The 15,004-nt window shown below is 49.3% G+C and overlaps 1 protein-coding gene across 2 annotated transcripts in view; it reads left to right on the top strand.

The window, feature by feature from the left end:
- The first annotated feature begins 568 nt into the window (after positions 1-568).
- tmem266 (transmembrane protein 266) overlaps positions 569-15,004 on the top strand; it is a 171,114-nt gene continuing 156,678 nt past the window's right edge. Inside the window, exons 1-2 of one of the 2 annotated variants that reach the window (XM_072492794.1) lie at positions 569-689; positions 2,355-2,557. The gene's annotated coding sequence lies outside the window, so the exon portion shown is untranslated. Of the gene's footprint in view, positions 723-2,354; positions 2,558-15,004 lie in introns of both variants that reach the window. The other variant, XM_072492792.1, reaches the window with a different exon arrangement.

Genomic DNA, 15,004 nt, shown 5'->3' with positions numbered 1-15,004 from the left:
TGTGGGTTAGATATGCTTATAATGCTGAGCAAACCATTGCATGTTCTCTTGATGTAATCATTTCTGGCAAAAGCCAAAATGAAAAGTACCACAGTGGAACTGGATGATGCCTTCATTCTCAACATCTACTGCATCATTTCTGAATCCAATGAGTTTGATCCAACCATTTTCTTCTGATTTTTTTAGAAAGATCAGAGGAGTGGGTTCTTCTAGTGAATCCATCAAATGCATCTTAAATTCAACTGGGGCACAGAAAATGGCACACACAGGATTAATACTACTAGGGACGCGTGGGGACAGCTTGCTCCCTTTAACAGAAAAAAAAATCGCCTGTGAACCAGAGGTTGGAATCTGCGGCTGTCCTTGCATCTGGTATCCAGACCCTTGTAAGAGAATCTGAGGCCACAATAACGCTCACACACACACACAAACCAGAGGCTTATAAATAACCTCAGACCACCCTTAAGTAAAAGGCGAGGATTTAATTATCGCTAACAAAATGTGTGTGAACAGCATCACTGCTTCTATATTAAGAGCGTCCCCCTGTCTGTGAGCACGTTCGTGCAGCGCGGAGCCCAGTCCCGGGGCTGGAGGTTTCAGCACGCTGGCCAGCTCCCTGGCTAATTGCAGTCTTCCCCCTCTGCAAGGAAACCTCTCTCTATCTCTCTCACTCTCCTCGTGTGGCTGCGGTAGGAAGAGGGGGTGGGGAGGAAAGAAGCTCGGTTTGTGTTTCTGTTTTGTTGTCTTGTTGCATTATTGTCGATTATTTTCTATGCGTGTGCATTTCCCTCCTCCCCCTCCCCGTTTATCCAGTGGGTACATGTGTGTGTGCACTGCCCCCGCCACCACCACCCCCGTTAATCCAGTGGGTACATGTGCCTCTGTATATGTGTATGTGTGCCTGTGTGTGTGTATGTGTGTGTCTGGATGTATGTGTGTGTATGTGTGCCTGTGTGTGTGTGGGTATGCATGTGTGTATGTGTGTGTGTACGTGTGTGTATGTGTGTGTGTGTGTATGTGCATGTGTGGGTGTGTATGTATGTGTGTGGATGTCTATGTGTATATGTGTGTGCATGTGTGTGTGTATATATATGTGTGGATGTGTGTGTACGTGTCTGTGTGTGTGTATGTGTGTGAGTGGGTGTATGTGTCTGTATGTGTGTGCATGTGTGTGCGTGGGTGAGTGTGTGTGTGTGTATGTGTGTGCATGTGTATATGTGTGTATGTGCATGTGTGTGTGTGCATGTGTGTGTATGTGGGTGTGTGTGTATGTGGGTGTATGTGTCCGTGTGTGTGTATGTGTGTGGGTGGGCGTATGTGTCCGTGTGTGTGTATGTGTGTGTGTGTGCGTGTGTGTATGTGTGTGTGGGTGAGTGTGTGCGTGTGTGTGTATGTGTGTATGTGTGTGTATGAGTGTGTGTATGTGTGTGTATGTGGGTGTGTGTGTGTATGTATGTCTGTGTGTGGATGTGTATGTGTGTGGGTGTATGTGTACGTGTGTGTGGGTGTGTATGTGTGTGTGTATGTGTGTGTGGGTGTGTGTGGGTGTGTATGTGTGTGTGTATGTGTGTGTGGGTGTGTATGTGTGTGTGGGTGTGTGTGTATATGTGTGTGTATATGTGTGTGTATGTGTGTGGGTGTGTATGTGTGTGTATGTGTGTGGGTGTGTGTGTGTATGTGTGTGTGTGTGGGTGTTTATGTGTGTGTGTGTGTATTTGTGTATGTATGTGGGTGTGGGTGTGGGGGGGGTTTGTGTGTGTATGTGTGTGTATGTATGTGTGTGTGTATGTGTGTATGTGGGTGTGTATGTGTGTGTGTGTGTGGGTGTGTATGTGTGTGTGGGTGTGTGTGTGTATGTGTGTGTGAGTGTGTATGTGTGTGGGTGTGTGTGTGTGTGGGTGTGTGTATGTGTGTGTCTATGTGTGTGTGTGTGTGTATTTGTGTATGTATGTGGGTGTGTGTGTGTGGGGGGGTTTGTGTGTGTATGTGTGTGGGTGTATGTGTGTGGGTGTGTATGTGGGTGTGTATGTGTGTGTGTGTGTGTGGGTGTGTGTGTGAGTGTGTATGTGTGTGTGGGTGTGTATGTGTGTGTGGCTGTGTATATGTGTGTGTATGTGTGTGTGTATGTGTATGTGTGTGGGTGAGTGTGTGTATGTGTGTGTGTGTGTGTATGTGTGTGTGTGTATGTGTGTGTGGGTGTGTGGGTGAGTGTGTGTGTGGGTGTGTATGTGTGTGTGTGTGTGTAAATGCTAAAACCTGTGCTGGGGGTTGTTTGGGTTTTTTTCGGGTGAGCATCTGAAGACTCCGCTGGTGATGACGCTAGCATTTTTATTCCACTCCTTGTTCCTGAGCAGGAGCGGCAGCAGTCCGGGTGGAAGGCAAATCCGCTAAAGGAGAGAGAGAGACCTCTCCACCGAGACAACCCGACTCCCGTGCGAGACCCAGGAGAAACCCCCCCCACACCCTCTCCCTCCTCCCCCCTCCTCGCCGTCAGTCTCGTCAGGCAAAGTGGGTAGGGGCCACCCTCGCTGGCTGTCCAGGATGTGACTTGCAGAAGGTAACGATGCAATTTCTTAACCATCAATCCTTTACACGGAGAGAGAGAGAGATGAAATAAATAACACGCCTGCCATCCCTTCCTCTCTGGAGCCACAAGGCATCGCATGTAAAATGCAATGTTCTAAATAGACAATTATGTCAATGCTGACTTCCGAGTTAGTGTAAATAGCCACGAGGAAGTGATTTCAGAGGGACTGGGATAAGGGGAGCTTTGCATTTCCAGATTGGAAGGTGCATCTTAGATCTTGAAAGATTTATGTTTAGATTTCAATGCATTGTGCATGTCTCTACGTGTGTGTGTGTTTAAAACAACACAACACCAAGAACAGGTCAAATCATCGAGGCCTTGAAACTTTAACAGCAGCCAGAGAGATAATCCAGATTTGAATGTGTCAACAATCTAGCGAGTGACCAGAGGGACTCTTGCAGTGTGTGCCCGGGCAGACCTGCCTCCGATTTTAGGATGCCAGCCTCGTCCTGGGGGGAAGGGTGCAATCTTTAAACATGAATTCATCAATATTCCGGGGGTGGTGGGCCCAGAGGGGGGGGGGGGGGGTCAGTTTCTCTTTCGCTCAAATACTTATTTATTGAGGGGGGGGGGGGGAATCAGGGTTAATTCCTTTGATTGTCTCTCACTGTTGGAACTTAATCTTTTAGCTCGCCTAGCACACAGATTTAGGGGAGAAAATAACAATGCAACGTCAATTTGGTGATAATCCTTACATTGGTGAAGACGGCGAGGAAGAGGCTCACCTCTCCTGGAGTAGCAGCGAGCACTCCTTTCCCGGTTGTGCCATTGCACAGGGAGCTCCAGGAGTATGTGTGAGGGAAGGGAGTCGGGGATTGCATTTGGTAGAATTCCGCTTGGCAAGGTGTAATAATGGGGGAGAATCTAGCTCACCTTCTCGCTGGCATTATACCGAAGCAGACCATTCTAATCAGCAGAATGACAGGAATTCAGATTCCAGTTGTGTCTGATATCATTTAAGATAAACTTTGTCCAGGTCAGGTTCTTTCTCCTACTCTTCCCTGCCTTGTCCTCCCGCTCCCTCGCTTTTGCTCTTTTCCTCTCTCTTCTCTTTCCTCCCCACCTCTCTCTCTCTACCTTCCCTCTTCTCCTTGGCTAACTATTCCCCACCCTGAATCCAATGAGCATAGGCGACCATTCGGGTGCATTGTAATAAACAATATTAATTCATTAATGAGAGTGGCAAATGATCTGACTGGTTAAGTCAGCGAGTATATCCGTGGGTGATGGATGACAGTGTCTGAGAACAGTTCACTGTTCCTATTCTTATTTTATTTTTTTAAACTAAAAGATCCCACGGGCAGCACGGTGGCGCAGTGGTCAGCACTGAGGTCCCAGGTTCGATCCCGGCTCTGGGTCACTGTCCGTGTGGAGTTTGCACATTCTCCCCGTGTCTGTGTGGGTCTCACCCCCACAATCCAAAGATGTGCAGGGTTGGTGGATTGGCCACGCTAAATTGCCCCTTAATTGGAAAAAAAGTATTGGGTACTCTGAATTTATTTATAAAAAACAAATATATCCCACGGTTTCACACAGGTGCATTGAAGACATGGTACATGTTGTCCATCCGCCGCTTCCTCTGTCCCGACATTCACGGCCGTGCCTTCAGCAGCCTAGCCCCTAAGGCATGGAATTCCCTCCCTAAAGCCCTCCACCCATCTCGTCCTTTTAACATTCTGCTCAAAACCTGCCTCTTTGACCATCAGCCATAACATCTCCTTCTTTGACAGGCAATCGTCTCCTGATTGGGCAGCACGGTAGCAGCAGCTCCAGGATCCCAGGTTTGATTCCCGGCTTGGGTCACTGTCTGTGCAGAGTCTGCACGTTCTCCCCCTGTCTGTGTGGGTTTCCTCCGGGTGCTCCAGTTTCCTCCCACAGTCCAAAGATGTGCGGGTTAGGTGGATTGGCCATGCTAAATTGCCCCTTAGTGTCCAAAAATGGTTACGTGGGGGTTACTGGGTTACGGGGATAGGTTAATTACGTGGGTTTGAGTGGAGTGCTCTTTGTAAGGGCCAGTACAGACTCAATGGGCCGAATGGCCTCCTTCTGCACTGTAAATTCTATGATTCTGATTGCACAGCACTTTGGAATGCCTTGCCAAATTGTTAGTGCCAAATCAATGCAAGTATTTATCAGAATTCCTACAGAGCAAAAGGAGGCCATTCGGCCAATTGAGTCTGCACTGGCCCTCTGCAAGAGCACCTTAGCTAGGCCCACATCCCCACCGTATTAGCCCAATATCCCCACCTACCCTTTTGGACACTGAGGGGCAATCCACCTAACCTGCACATTTTTGCAATGCGGGAGGTAACCGGAGCACCCAGGGGAAACCCATGCAGACCCGGGGAGAACGTGCAAACTCACAACAGATAGTCGCCCGAGGCCGGAATTGAACCCAGGTCCCTGGCGCTGTGAGGCAGCAGTGCTCACTGCTGTGCCACCGTGCTGCCATGGCATGCCGCAGTGCTGCAGGTTACCTGACTGCACGCAGGTGGCAGCAGCATGTATTTCTCTTTCATTATCCTCCTTTGGCAAGGGCACTTGATTGGCAAAACATCTGCACGCATTCACTCCCTCCAGTGTGGACGCACAGTGCGGGCCGTGTGTACCTTCTGCAGGATGCACTGCAGGAACTCAACAATGCTCCTTCGACATCACCTTCCAAACCCACAGCCTCTACATTCTAGCAGGACAAGGGAAGCAGACACATTGGAACCCCACCAAGTTCCCCTCCAAGTCAAACACCATCCCAACCTGGAAATATATCCCCACATACACACCCCGGCATCCAAATAAACTGAGCTTGTCTTTGCAACCACGACCAAGCCCCAAGTGAAAGGACTTGGGCTCTTGCAGGTGGAGTTATACCTCTCGGCTTTAGGGCGCTCAGGATTTTGATGAAAACACCAGTTAAAAGGCTTACAGCCCAGTGAAACAGAAATGAAGTTTTGTGTGTTTCAGTTATTCAAAGTTAACGGGCCGTTGTATTATATGATTAATGATGAGGCTTTGTTTTTGGAGATTTAGAGTTGGTTAGGAAATGCACCACAGCTGTCAGGTAGTAATTTAATGCAGTCAATTATCATTTTTGATTTCACTGCACAGCAGGGGACATCGAAATTATCCTCACCGTGCAATAAATAAAAATCATTTCCTGGATAGATTTAAACTGCGTGCTCGGAAGGAACTGCGCAAAGAATGCTGAGTCCCAGGAGGTTTTCTTTCAATGTATATTTTTTTTTTCAAAGTTAATTTTGGGTAAACTCTCCAACTGCAGGCTTCCAGTCTGGATACTTGTCCACTGGGGGGTCAGATAGGCATGAGTGAGGAAGGAATATGTGGATATACTGATGGGGTAAATGAAGAGGGTGGAGAGAGAAACAGAGCTTGCCTTTCCAGTCAAAATAACTCTTCTTCAGCAGTGAAAGGTGCTTTGAAGAAGACTCATACAGACTCGAAACGTTAATTCTGTTCCTCGCTCCGCAGATGCTACCCCACCTGCCGAGTATTCCCAGGGTTTTCTGTTTTCATTTCAGATTCGCGTCATCTGCAGTATTTTGCTTCTGATTAAATTAAGAGGGGAAACCACACCAGCATAGGTGAGCTGAGCCGAATGGCCTTTCCATGTGCTGGGGGCTGTGTATGACGTTGGAAAATTGTATGTTACAGTCCATAATGTGTTAGCCAGTGGGTGAAAAGTCAGGGCCAAGCTCTTGTAAAATGTGGCCCTTGGAAAATGCATCATTCTGTTCCGTTTCTATGCTCAACACTTCATTAGCTCGGCACCTTGCTCTCGTGCCCACATGTCTGTCTTTGGCCTGCTGCAACGCTCCAGTAAGGCCGGGCGCAAACTGTAGGGGCCGCATCTCATCTTCTGGTCAGGCAGGTTAGGTGGATTGGCCATGCTAAATTGCCCTTAGTGTCTGAAACGGTTTGGTGGGGTTGCTAGGTTACGGGAATACAGTGGCGGTGTGGGCTTAGGTAGGGTGATCTTTCCAAGGGCCGGTGCTGACTCGATGGGCCAAATGGCCTCCTCAGGACTCAACATTGAGTTCAGTAACTTTAGACTGTCTTCAACATAGTCAGGCAGTCCACGGTGCATCATTGAAGTCACTTAAGTTCCCCTCCAAGCCACACACCAAAGCTCCTTTGATAGCGCCTTCAAAACCCACAATCTCTGCCACCTGGAAGGACAAGGACGGCAGACACAGGGGAACATCACCACCTGGAAGTTTCCCTCCAAGCCACGCACCATCCTGACTTGGGAATATAATGGCCATTCCTTCACTGTCGCTGGGTCCAAATCCTGGAACTCCCCCCCCCCCCCCCCCCCCCCCCCCCGTGCCCCCCCCCCCCCCCCCCCCCCCCCCCCGCTAACAGCACCGTGGGTCTACCTACACCACATGGGCTGCAGAGGTTCCAGAAGGTGAATTAGGGGTGGGCAATAAATGCTGGCCTCGCCAGCGATGCCCAGCTCCCGTGAAATAACTTTTTAAAAATCAGGTGATATTCGGACAAATAAGACTGGTCAAACAGGTAGATTTTTAGGTGTGGGTAATTGGAAGACACTGAGAGACAGAGAGGTTTAGGGAGGGAATTGCAGACTGCACTGCCATAGCAGTTTTGATCAAGGCCCCCTTTCAGAGAATGCCTTCAGTAGAACCCCATTTGTACTGGTGGCGTCTCCCTAATCATTCCTGTTAAATAGGGGGGATCTTCCTACTAAATACCTTTTCGAATAAGGAGTCTCATCGTCAGATCCCCTTTCATAGAGCGAATATCCCTATCCTTTACGGGCAGCACGGTAGCACAGTTGCTTCACAGCTCCAGTGTCCCAGGTCCGATACCCGGCTTGGGTCGCTGTCTGTGTGGAGTCTGCACGTTCTCCCCGTGTGTGCGTGGGTTTCCTCCGGGTGCTCCGGTTTCCACCTACAGTCCAAAGATGTGCAGGTTAGGTGGATTGGCCATGATAAATTGCCCTTAGTGTCTGAAACGGTTTGGTGGGGTTTCTAGGTTACGGGAATACAGTGGAGGTGTGGGCTTAGGTAGGATGATCTTTCCGAGGGCTGGTGCAGACTCGATGGGCCAAATGGCCTCCTTCTGCACTGTAAATTCTATATTCTATATCTGGAGTCATTCCTTTTGAATCATGAATAACAGTTCATTTATCTGTGTTGACAGTTCTGAGAAGTAGGTTGACGGGGAATGAGTAATCAGCGCTGATATGACATCATTGTTATTTTGTGATGCCAGTTAATATTACAAATGCCCCAGGAATGACCAAATCTGGATTTAACTTCTCCTTTAGGGCCTCGCCTTGCCCTGTCCAATCATCCCAGTATTGGATCCCAGATCGCAAGATCCACCTTTTCATTAAAATTCTCCCTCCAGGTGATATCTGCTGGTAATAGTGCGATTGAGGGCTGGACCTATCCTCTCCCCTGCGCTACATGTAATCAATCCCAAATCCGTCCATTTGTACATGCACCTAGGGTTACCCACTGCTGGTGCACAGGGGTGTTGCCCGAATTTCAAGAGAGGGAGAGGGAGAGGTTGAGGGGAGAGGAACGCTCCTGCGGGAAGGGAGAGAGTAATCAAAAAGAAAGACTCGCATTCATACATCACAACCTCAGGAGCAGTCCATTCGGCCCCTCATAGAACATAGAACATACAGTGCAGAAGGAGGCCATTCGGCCCATTGAGTCTACACTGACCCACTTAAGCCCTCACTTCCGCCCTATCCCCGTAACCCAATATCCCGTCCTAGTGACTTTTTAGTCACTAAGGGCAATTTATCATGGCCAATCCACCTAACCTGCACATCTTTGGACTGTGAGAGGAAACCGGGGCACCCGGAGGAAACCCACGCAGACACGGGGAGAATGTGCAGACTCCGCACAGACAGTGACCCAGCGGGAAATCGAACCTGGGACCCTGGCGCTGTGAAGCCACAGTGCTAACCACTTGTGCTACTGGCTGCTCTGCCGGTTAGTAAGATCTGATTGTGGCCTTAACTCCACTTTCCTGCCTCCCCCCCCCCCCCCGTAACCCCTGACTCCATTGTCCCCCAGAAATCTGTCCAGTTCAGATTTGAAGATATTTAGTGATCCAGCCCCCCTCCCCCAACCCTCTGGAGGAGAGATTTCAAAAGACCCACCACCCACTGAGGGAAGAAATTCCTCCTCATCTCCATCTTAAGTGGGAGACCCCCCTCTTTTAAAACTGCGCCCCTCTATTTCCAGATTCCATCATAAGGGGAAACACTCTCAGCATCTTCCTTGTCAAGCCTCTGCAGAATACTACGCTTCAATAAGATCACTCCTCATATTTTTGAGCATCACTATTTTGTGAAGTATCAAAACAGTTCTACCTCAATACCAGATCGCCGCGCTCTCCCCATACCCTTGATGCTTTAGAGTCTAGAAATCTACCTGTTCCTTCTTAAAAACAGTCAGTGACTTGGGACTCCACAGCCTTCTGTGGTGGAGAATCCCACAGGTTCACGACCCCGTATCCTGAGGCTGTGACCCCTTGTTCGAGACAGATCCCCCCCCCCCCCCCACCCCCCCGCATCCAGAGAGCACAACATCCCTGAATCCAGTCTGTCCGGCCCTGCCAGAACTTTATACGTTTCAATCAGATTCCCTCTCATTCTTCTAAACCGCAATGAATACAGGCCCAGTCGACCCAATCTTTCCCCACACAATCCTGCCATCCCAGGAATCAGTCGGGTGAAAATTTGCTGCGCTCCCTCTATGGCAAATAGAGGGAGCGATCTAACCAAATGGGAATTGTGTCCCACAGCGAGCCTGTTTCCCGGCCCTCGCAGCGCAGAGAGACACAATGTTGTCTAACGTGACTCTGATTAGATACGGGGCCTCAGCAAGGAACGCCGTACTCAGCCCCGTTTTCTGCACCGAGGTACTCCGTTCGCGGGAACTCAGTGTCGCGAGAGATCAGGGCGTCATTTTTAAATGGTGTCCCGAACTCTTGAGCCTCCTATGTGACCCCCCACCCCCAAGCCCCAACTCACTCTAAAGGGGTCCCCTCAGAGTGCAGACAGGGGCTCAGTTTAACATTTTAACCACAAGGCAACATCTGTGACAGTGCAGGGCTCCCTCAGTGCTGCAGTGGGAGCGTCAGGCTGGGATTTGTGTTCTTCTGATGATCAGGTGCAGGGTCAGTACAGGCAGAACCCCAGAAGCCTGGTCACTTGCCAGTCCTTTCAGCCAAGTAAGGGATGAAAAAGTGAAATTTATTTCTAAACTTGGGAGGGCAGGTCAATAATTACTGGCTGCGCTCTGTTGACACTTGTTTGGTACCAACATTTTTAGCAAGACTCAATTTGCTAACTCTCGATTAATGTGGATCTGCAGGTGGACGCGAAGCACCTTTTAAATTTGACTGACCAAAGCCCATTTTGTGGCCTCTTCTTTTTCATTCTTGAGAAGTGGACATTGTTGGCTCGGCCAGTATTTCTTGCACATCCCTAGTTGCCCTTGTAAAGGTGGTGATGAGCTGCCTTCTTAAATCGCTGCTGTCCCTGTGGTGTAGGTACACCCACAGTGCTGTTAGGGAGGGTATCCCAGGATTTTAACCCAGTGACAGTGAAGGAACGGCCGATATATTTCCAGGGTGGTGAGTGACTCAGAGGGGAATGCCCAGGTGGTGGTGTTCCCATGTGTCTGCTGCCTTGTCCTTCTAGATGGTAGAGTTTGTGGGTTTGAAAGGTGTCTTGGTGAGTGCATCATATAGATAGACAGGCGGTGCAGTGGGTTAGCCCTGTTGCCTCATGACGCCGAGGTCCCAGGTTTGATCCCGGCTCTGGGTCACTGTCAGTGTGGAGTTTGCATATTCTCCCCGTGTCTGCGTGGGTTTCGCCCCCACAACCCAAAGATGTGCAGGCTAGGTGGATTGGCCACGCTAAATTGCCCCTTAATTGGAAAAAATGAATTGGGTACTCTAAATTTATTTTAAAAAGTAATCTTATAGATGGTCCACACTGTGCGCTGGTGCCGGAGGGAGTGAATGCTTAAGATGGTGGATAGATTGCTTTTCAAGCAGGTAGCTTTGCTTTGAATGAAGTTGAATCTTCACACCCCTCGCTGGGGTTGGCAAATACATTCAATGATGCCATTGGTGCTAAACTATTGAGACAACATGTTACTCTTTTAATAATCAATATTCAATATATTATGAACAAGACAAGAATCATTGTGTATAATTGAAAAACATAATTGCTTATCATTAGAAATTCTATATTAATAGATAAGGGGCTTGATTCTCTGGATCACAGCCACGTGTTTCTTGGCTGCGCGCCATTCGCTGGTGGAGTGATTCTATCTTCCCACCGTTTGTCAATGGAATTTCCATTGTACCCACCCCATGCCGCTGGTAAACTAGCGGGCAGGGGGGAACTGGCAGGAAAAGTGAATCGCAAAGCCTGGAGAAATCCACCAAGATTATCATTAATAATGCTGCCAGTGTATTGCATAATAATCTGTGCATTTATGTAAAACATTTGACATAGGGAGTGAAGAGATATTAGGGGTTTTGGCAGGCTTAAAAGTGGACAAATCCCCAGGGCCAGATGAGTTGTATCCCAGGCTGCTGTGTGAGGCGAGGGAGGAGATTGCAGGGGCTCAGATCCAATTTTTAATTCCTCTCTGGCCACAAGGGATGTGCACAGTAAGAAGCCTTACAACACCAGGTTAAAGTCCAACAGGTTTGTTTCGAATCACTAGCTTTCGGAGCACAGCTCCTTCCTCAGCTAAAGGTACCAGAGGACTGGGAGACAGCTAATGTGGGAGGTACCAGAGGACTGGGGGACAGCTAATGTGGGAGGTACCAGAGGACTGGGGGACAGCTAATGTGGTTCCACTTTTCAAGAAAGGGGTTAGAGATAAACCGGGGAATTACAGACCAGTGAGTCTCACGTCAGTGGTGGGGGAACTATTGGAGAACATTCTGAAGGAGAGAATCTATCTCCACTTGGAGAGGCAAGGTTTGATCAGCAATAGTCAGCATGGCTTTGTCAGAGGGAGGCCGTGCCTAACAAATGTGATTGAATGTTTTGAGGAGGTGCCCAGGTGTGTAGGTGAGGGTCGTGCAGTTGATATGGATTTCAGCAAAGCCTTCGGCAGAGTCCCACGTGGGAGACTGACAAAGAAGCTAAAAGTACATGGGATCCAGGGTAACGTGGCAAGTTGGATCCAAAATTAGCTTAGTGATAGGAGGCAGAGGATGGTGGTGGAAGGACGTTTGTGTTACTGGAGGCCGGTGGTCCAGTGGCCTACCACATGGATCAGTGCTGGGTCCCGTATTGTTTGTGATGTATAGAAACGATATTGAAGGAAATGTGGGGGGTTGATAAGTAAGTTTGCAGATGACAGGAGGATTGGCCGGATTGGCAGAAGGATTGGCCGGGTGATAGCGAAGGTCATGGGTTAAAGGTTATAGACGGATTGGTCAGATGGGCAGATCAGTGGCAGATGGAATTTAACCCTGAAAAGATTGAGGTGATGCACTTTGGAAGGAGTAACATGACAAGGGAGAAGTCATTGAAATGTAGGACACGAGGAAGCTCAAAGGGACAGAGGGATCTTGGGACGTTTGTCCACAGATCCCTGAAGATAATAATTTAACAATTAATAATCTTTATTGTCACAAGGAGGCTTACATTAACACTGCAATGAAGTTACTGTGAAGATCCCCTAGTCGCCACATTCCGGCGCCTGTTTGGGTACACAGAGGGAGATTTCAGAATGTCCAATTCACCCAACAAGCACGTCTTTCGGGGCGTGTGGGAGGAAACCGGAGCACCCGGAGGAAACCCACACAGACACGGGGAGAACGTGCAGACTCCGCACAGGCAGTGACCCAAGCCGGAATTCGAACCTGGGACCTTGGCACTGTGAAGCCACAGTGCTACCCACTGTGCTACCGTGAACAGATTAATAGGATAGTTAAGAAGGCATACAGGACACCTGCCGTTATCAGCCGTGGCATTGATTATAAGAGCAGGGAGGTTGTGTTGGAGCTGTACAAGTCTTTGGTTAGGGCACAGCTGGAGTACTGTGTTCCGCTCTGGTCACCTCACTATAGGAAAGATGTGATTGCACTGGAGAGGGTGCAGAGGAGATTCACCAGGATGTTATGTGGGATGGAGCATTTTAGCTGTGAAGAGAGGCTGGATAAGCTCGGGTCGTTTTCTTTGGAGCAGAGAAGGCTGAGAGGGGGGACCTGATTGAGGTGTATAGGATTATGAGGGGCATGGACTGGGTGGATAGAAATCAGCCGATCTCCTCAGTTGAAGGGTCAGTAACCAGGAACATAATTGTAAGATGAAAGGCAGGAGGTTTCGAGGGGATTTGAGGAAAAATCCTTTGACCCAGAGGGTGTTGGGAATCTGAAATGCTCGGCCCTGGGAGGGTAGCTGTGGCAGGGAACTTCACAATCTTTAAAAAGTACTTGGATGAACATTTGAAATGTCTTAATATTCAAGGCTATGGACCAGATGCTGGGAAGTGGGATTGGTGTAGATTAGAGGAGTAGTTTATTTTGTCGGTGCAGGCTTGATGGGCCGAAGGGCCTCTCTGTACTGTATGATTCTCTGACTTCATGACCTCAAAGCGGTCTACAGCCAATGAAGTGCTTTTAATATATAGTCACTATTGTAATGTGGGGTAAATATGGTGCATTTATTAATAGGGTCGTGTAGTAGTCATTAAATATTATTATGATGAATACAATAAATATCTATGATTAATGCAATCAGCACTTTATTTTAATGGGATCACTACAGAGGAGAAGTGATACTATCAGTGCTGGTTAGGTATAGTGCCTAACCTGTAAAGACCAGAAGAGCACAATTTATCTTAAGTAATGTGGCAGTAGACACATAAAAACAGTCCTCAGGGCCCAAGTGGGTGCGTTAGAATTAGCCTCAACCTTTCTGGCCCAGTGATGAATGGGCCAGAGGCAGTGAATTGCTGTGGGTGGGTTCCAAGGACAGGGTGGGGTTCTGCTAGGGCAGCTGTTATCACCCTACAGGTGGCCCAGGGATCAGCAACCTCAGAGTTCCTGTGACCTCACCTGAGTATGATCTACCCAGCTGAGCAGGGGGGGGGGGGGGGGGGGGCAACCTCCCTCCTCACTTTTCCTGGGACTGCTGTGGCATAAATGCCCTGGCCCGGGTGTAGTTGAAGGAGACTCTTCGGGAGTAGGAGGTGTAAACTAGTAAGGAGAATACATCCAAACATTTCTACAGTCATCGCCTCCGAGTGGTCGCTTGCTTGAGACTTTACTCTGGCGACAAGGAGGCGGTACTTTCTCCAGACCGGGCCTGCCTCGATTAGTCCTCAGGAAGCCTCAATTCAGGCAACAAATATGCCACTCATCGGTGATACAAAGGTGTTCGATGCCAAGATGGGGGATTGGACCCAGTACCTTGAGCGAACGCGCTATTTTGTTTGTCTGAATAACATAGTCAGGGACGACAGATTGCAGCGGGGAGACTTACAGCATTATCAAAAGTTTAACTTTACTCGACTCACCTGACTGACACCTGCCAGTTTGCGGAGCCCGTTACGCTGGTTGGCAACAATTTTGACTTGAAAACGCCGCTAATCGTTTGCCGTCTTCATTTCCACGTGGCTTCTCAGCACCTGGTCGAACAGGTAACGGAATTTCTGGGCTGTTTGCGAAAACTCGCCTAGTTCTGTGAGTTCGTCCCGACATTATCTGAGGCACTCAGAGACTGTTTGGTTTGCGAGATCAGAGATGGGGCGACCCGAGAACGTTTGTTAGGTGAAACTAATCTGGACCTGAAGAAAGCGACCGAGATTGCTTTGTCCTGGGAGGGCGCAGAACGCGGTGTCCAGGGGCTCCGAGGAATGGCCATCCTGAACCTCGGTCGCCCAACATGGCGCGGAGTGCCTCTCTCCCGTGCTGCAGTTCCAGACTCCCACCACTGGGGGTGCACTCTGGGTGGCCAGGACTGTTGGCAACATTTTTCTGCCGAGGGACACTGTGCTTCCCGCACGCTGGAGGCCCCTGACGCGCGGGATGCACGCGTTGGCATCACAGGGTATCAGCGGGGCAGACACCAGCGGGAAACTACACCCACCGGCTACCACCACCCCGATGACTATCCCAGAGGACGGACACATTTCATCGATGACAAACCGGTGGAGGCCCACTGCCTTTACTGCATTTCGGCACCACGGCTGGCGCCTATCCAAGTGACAGTCCAGATCAACGGGTTCCCGAAGGTGATGGAGCTTGAGCCCGGAGTCGCGGTTTCTGTGATCAGCCGCTACACATACAATGAAATCCGCTCAGGGATTTGCGCCTTGGCGTTGCCAGATACCAACGCCCAGCTGGTGACATATATCGGGGAGCCAATGGAGATCGCGG

This window comes from Scyliorhinus torazame, chromosome 30, assembly GCF_047496885.1.
Source record: "Scyliorhinus torazame isolate Kashiwa2021f chromosome 30, sScyTor2.1, whole genome shotgun sequence".
NCBI lineage: Eukaryota > Metazoa > Chordata > Chondrichthyes > Carcharhiniformes > Scyliorhinidae > Scyliorhinus > Scyliorhinus torazame.
Note: the sequence above shows the minus strand (reverse complement) of the source record. Positions and strands in the feature narration are given on the sequence as shown.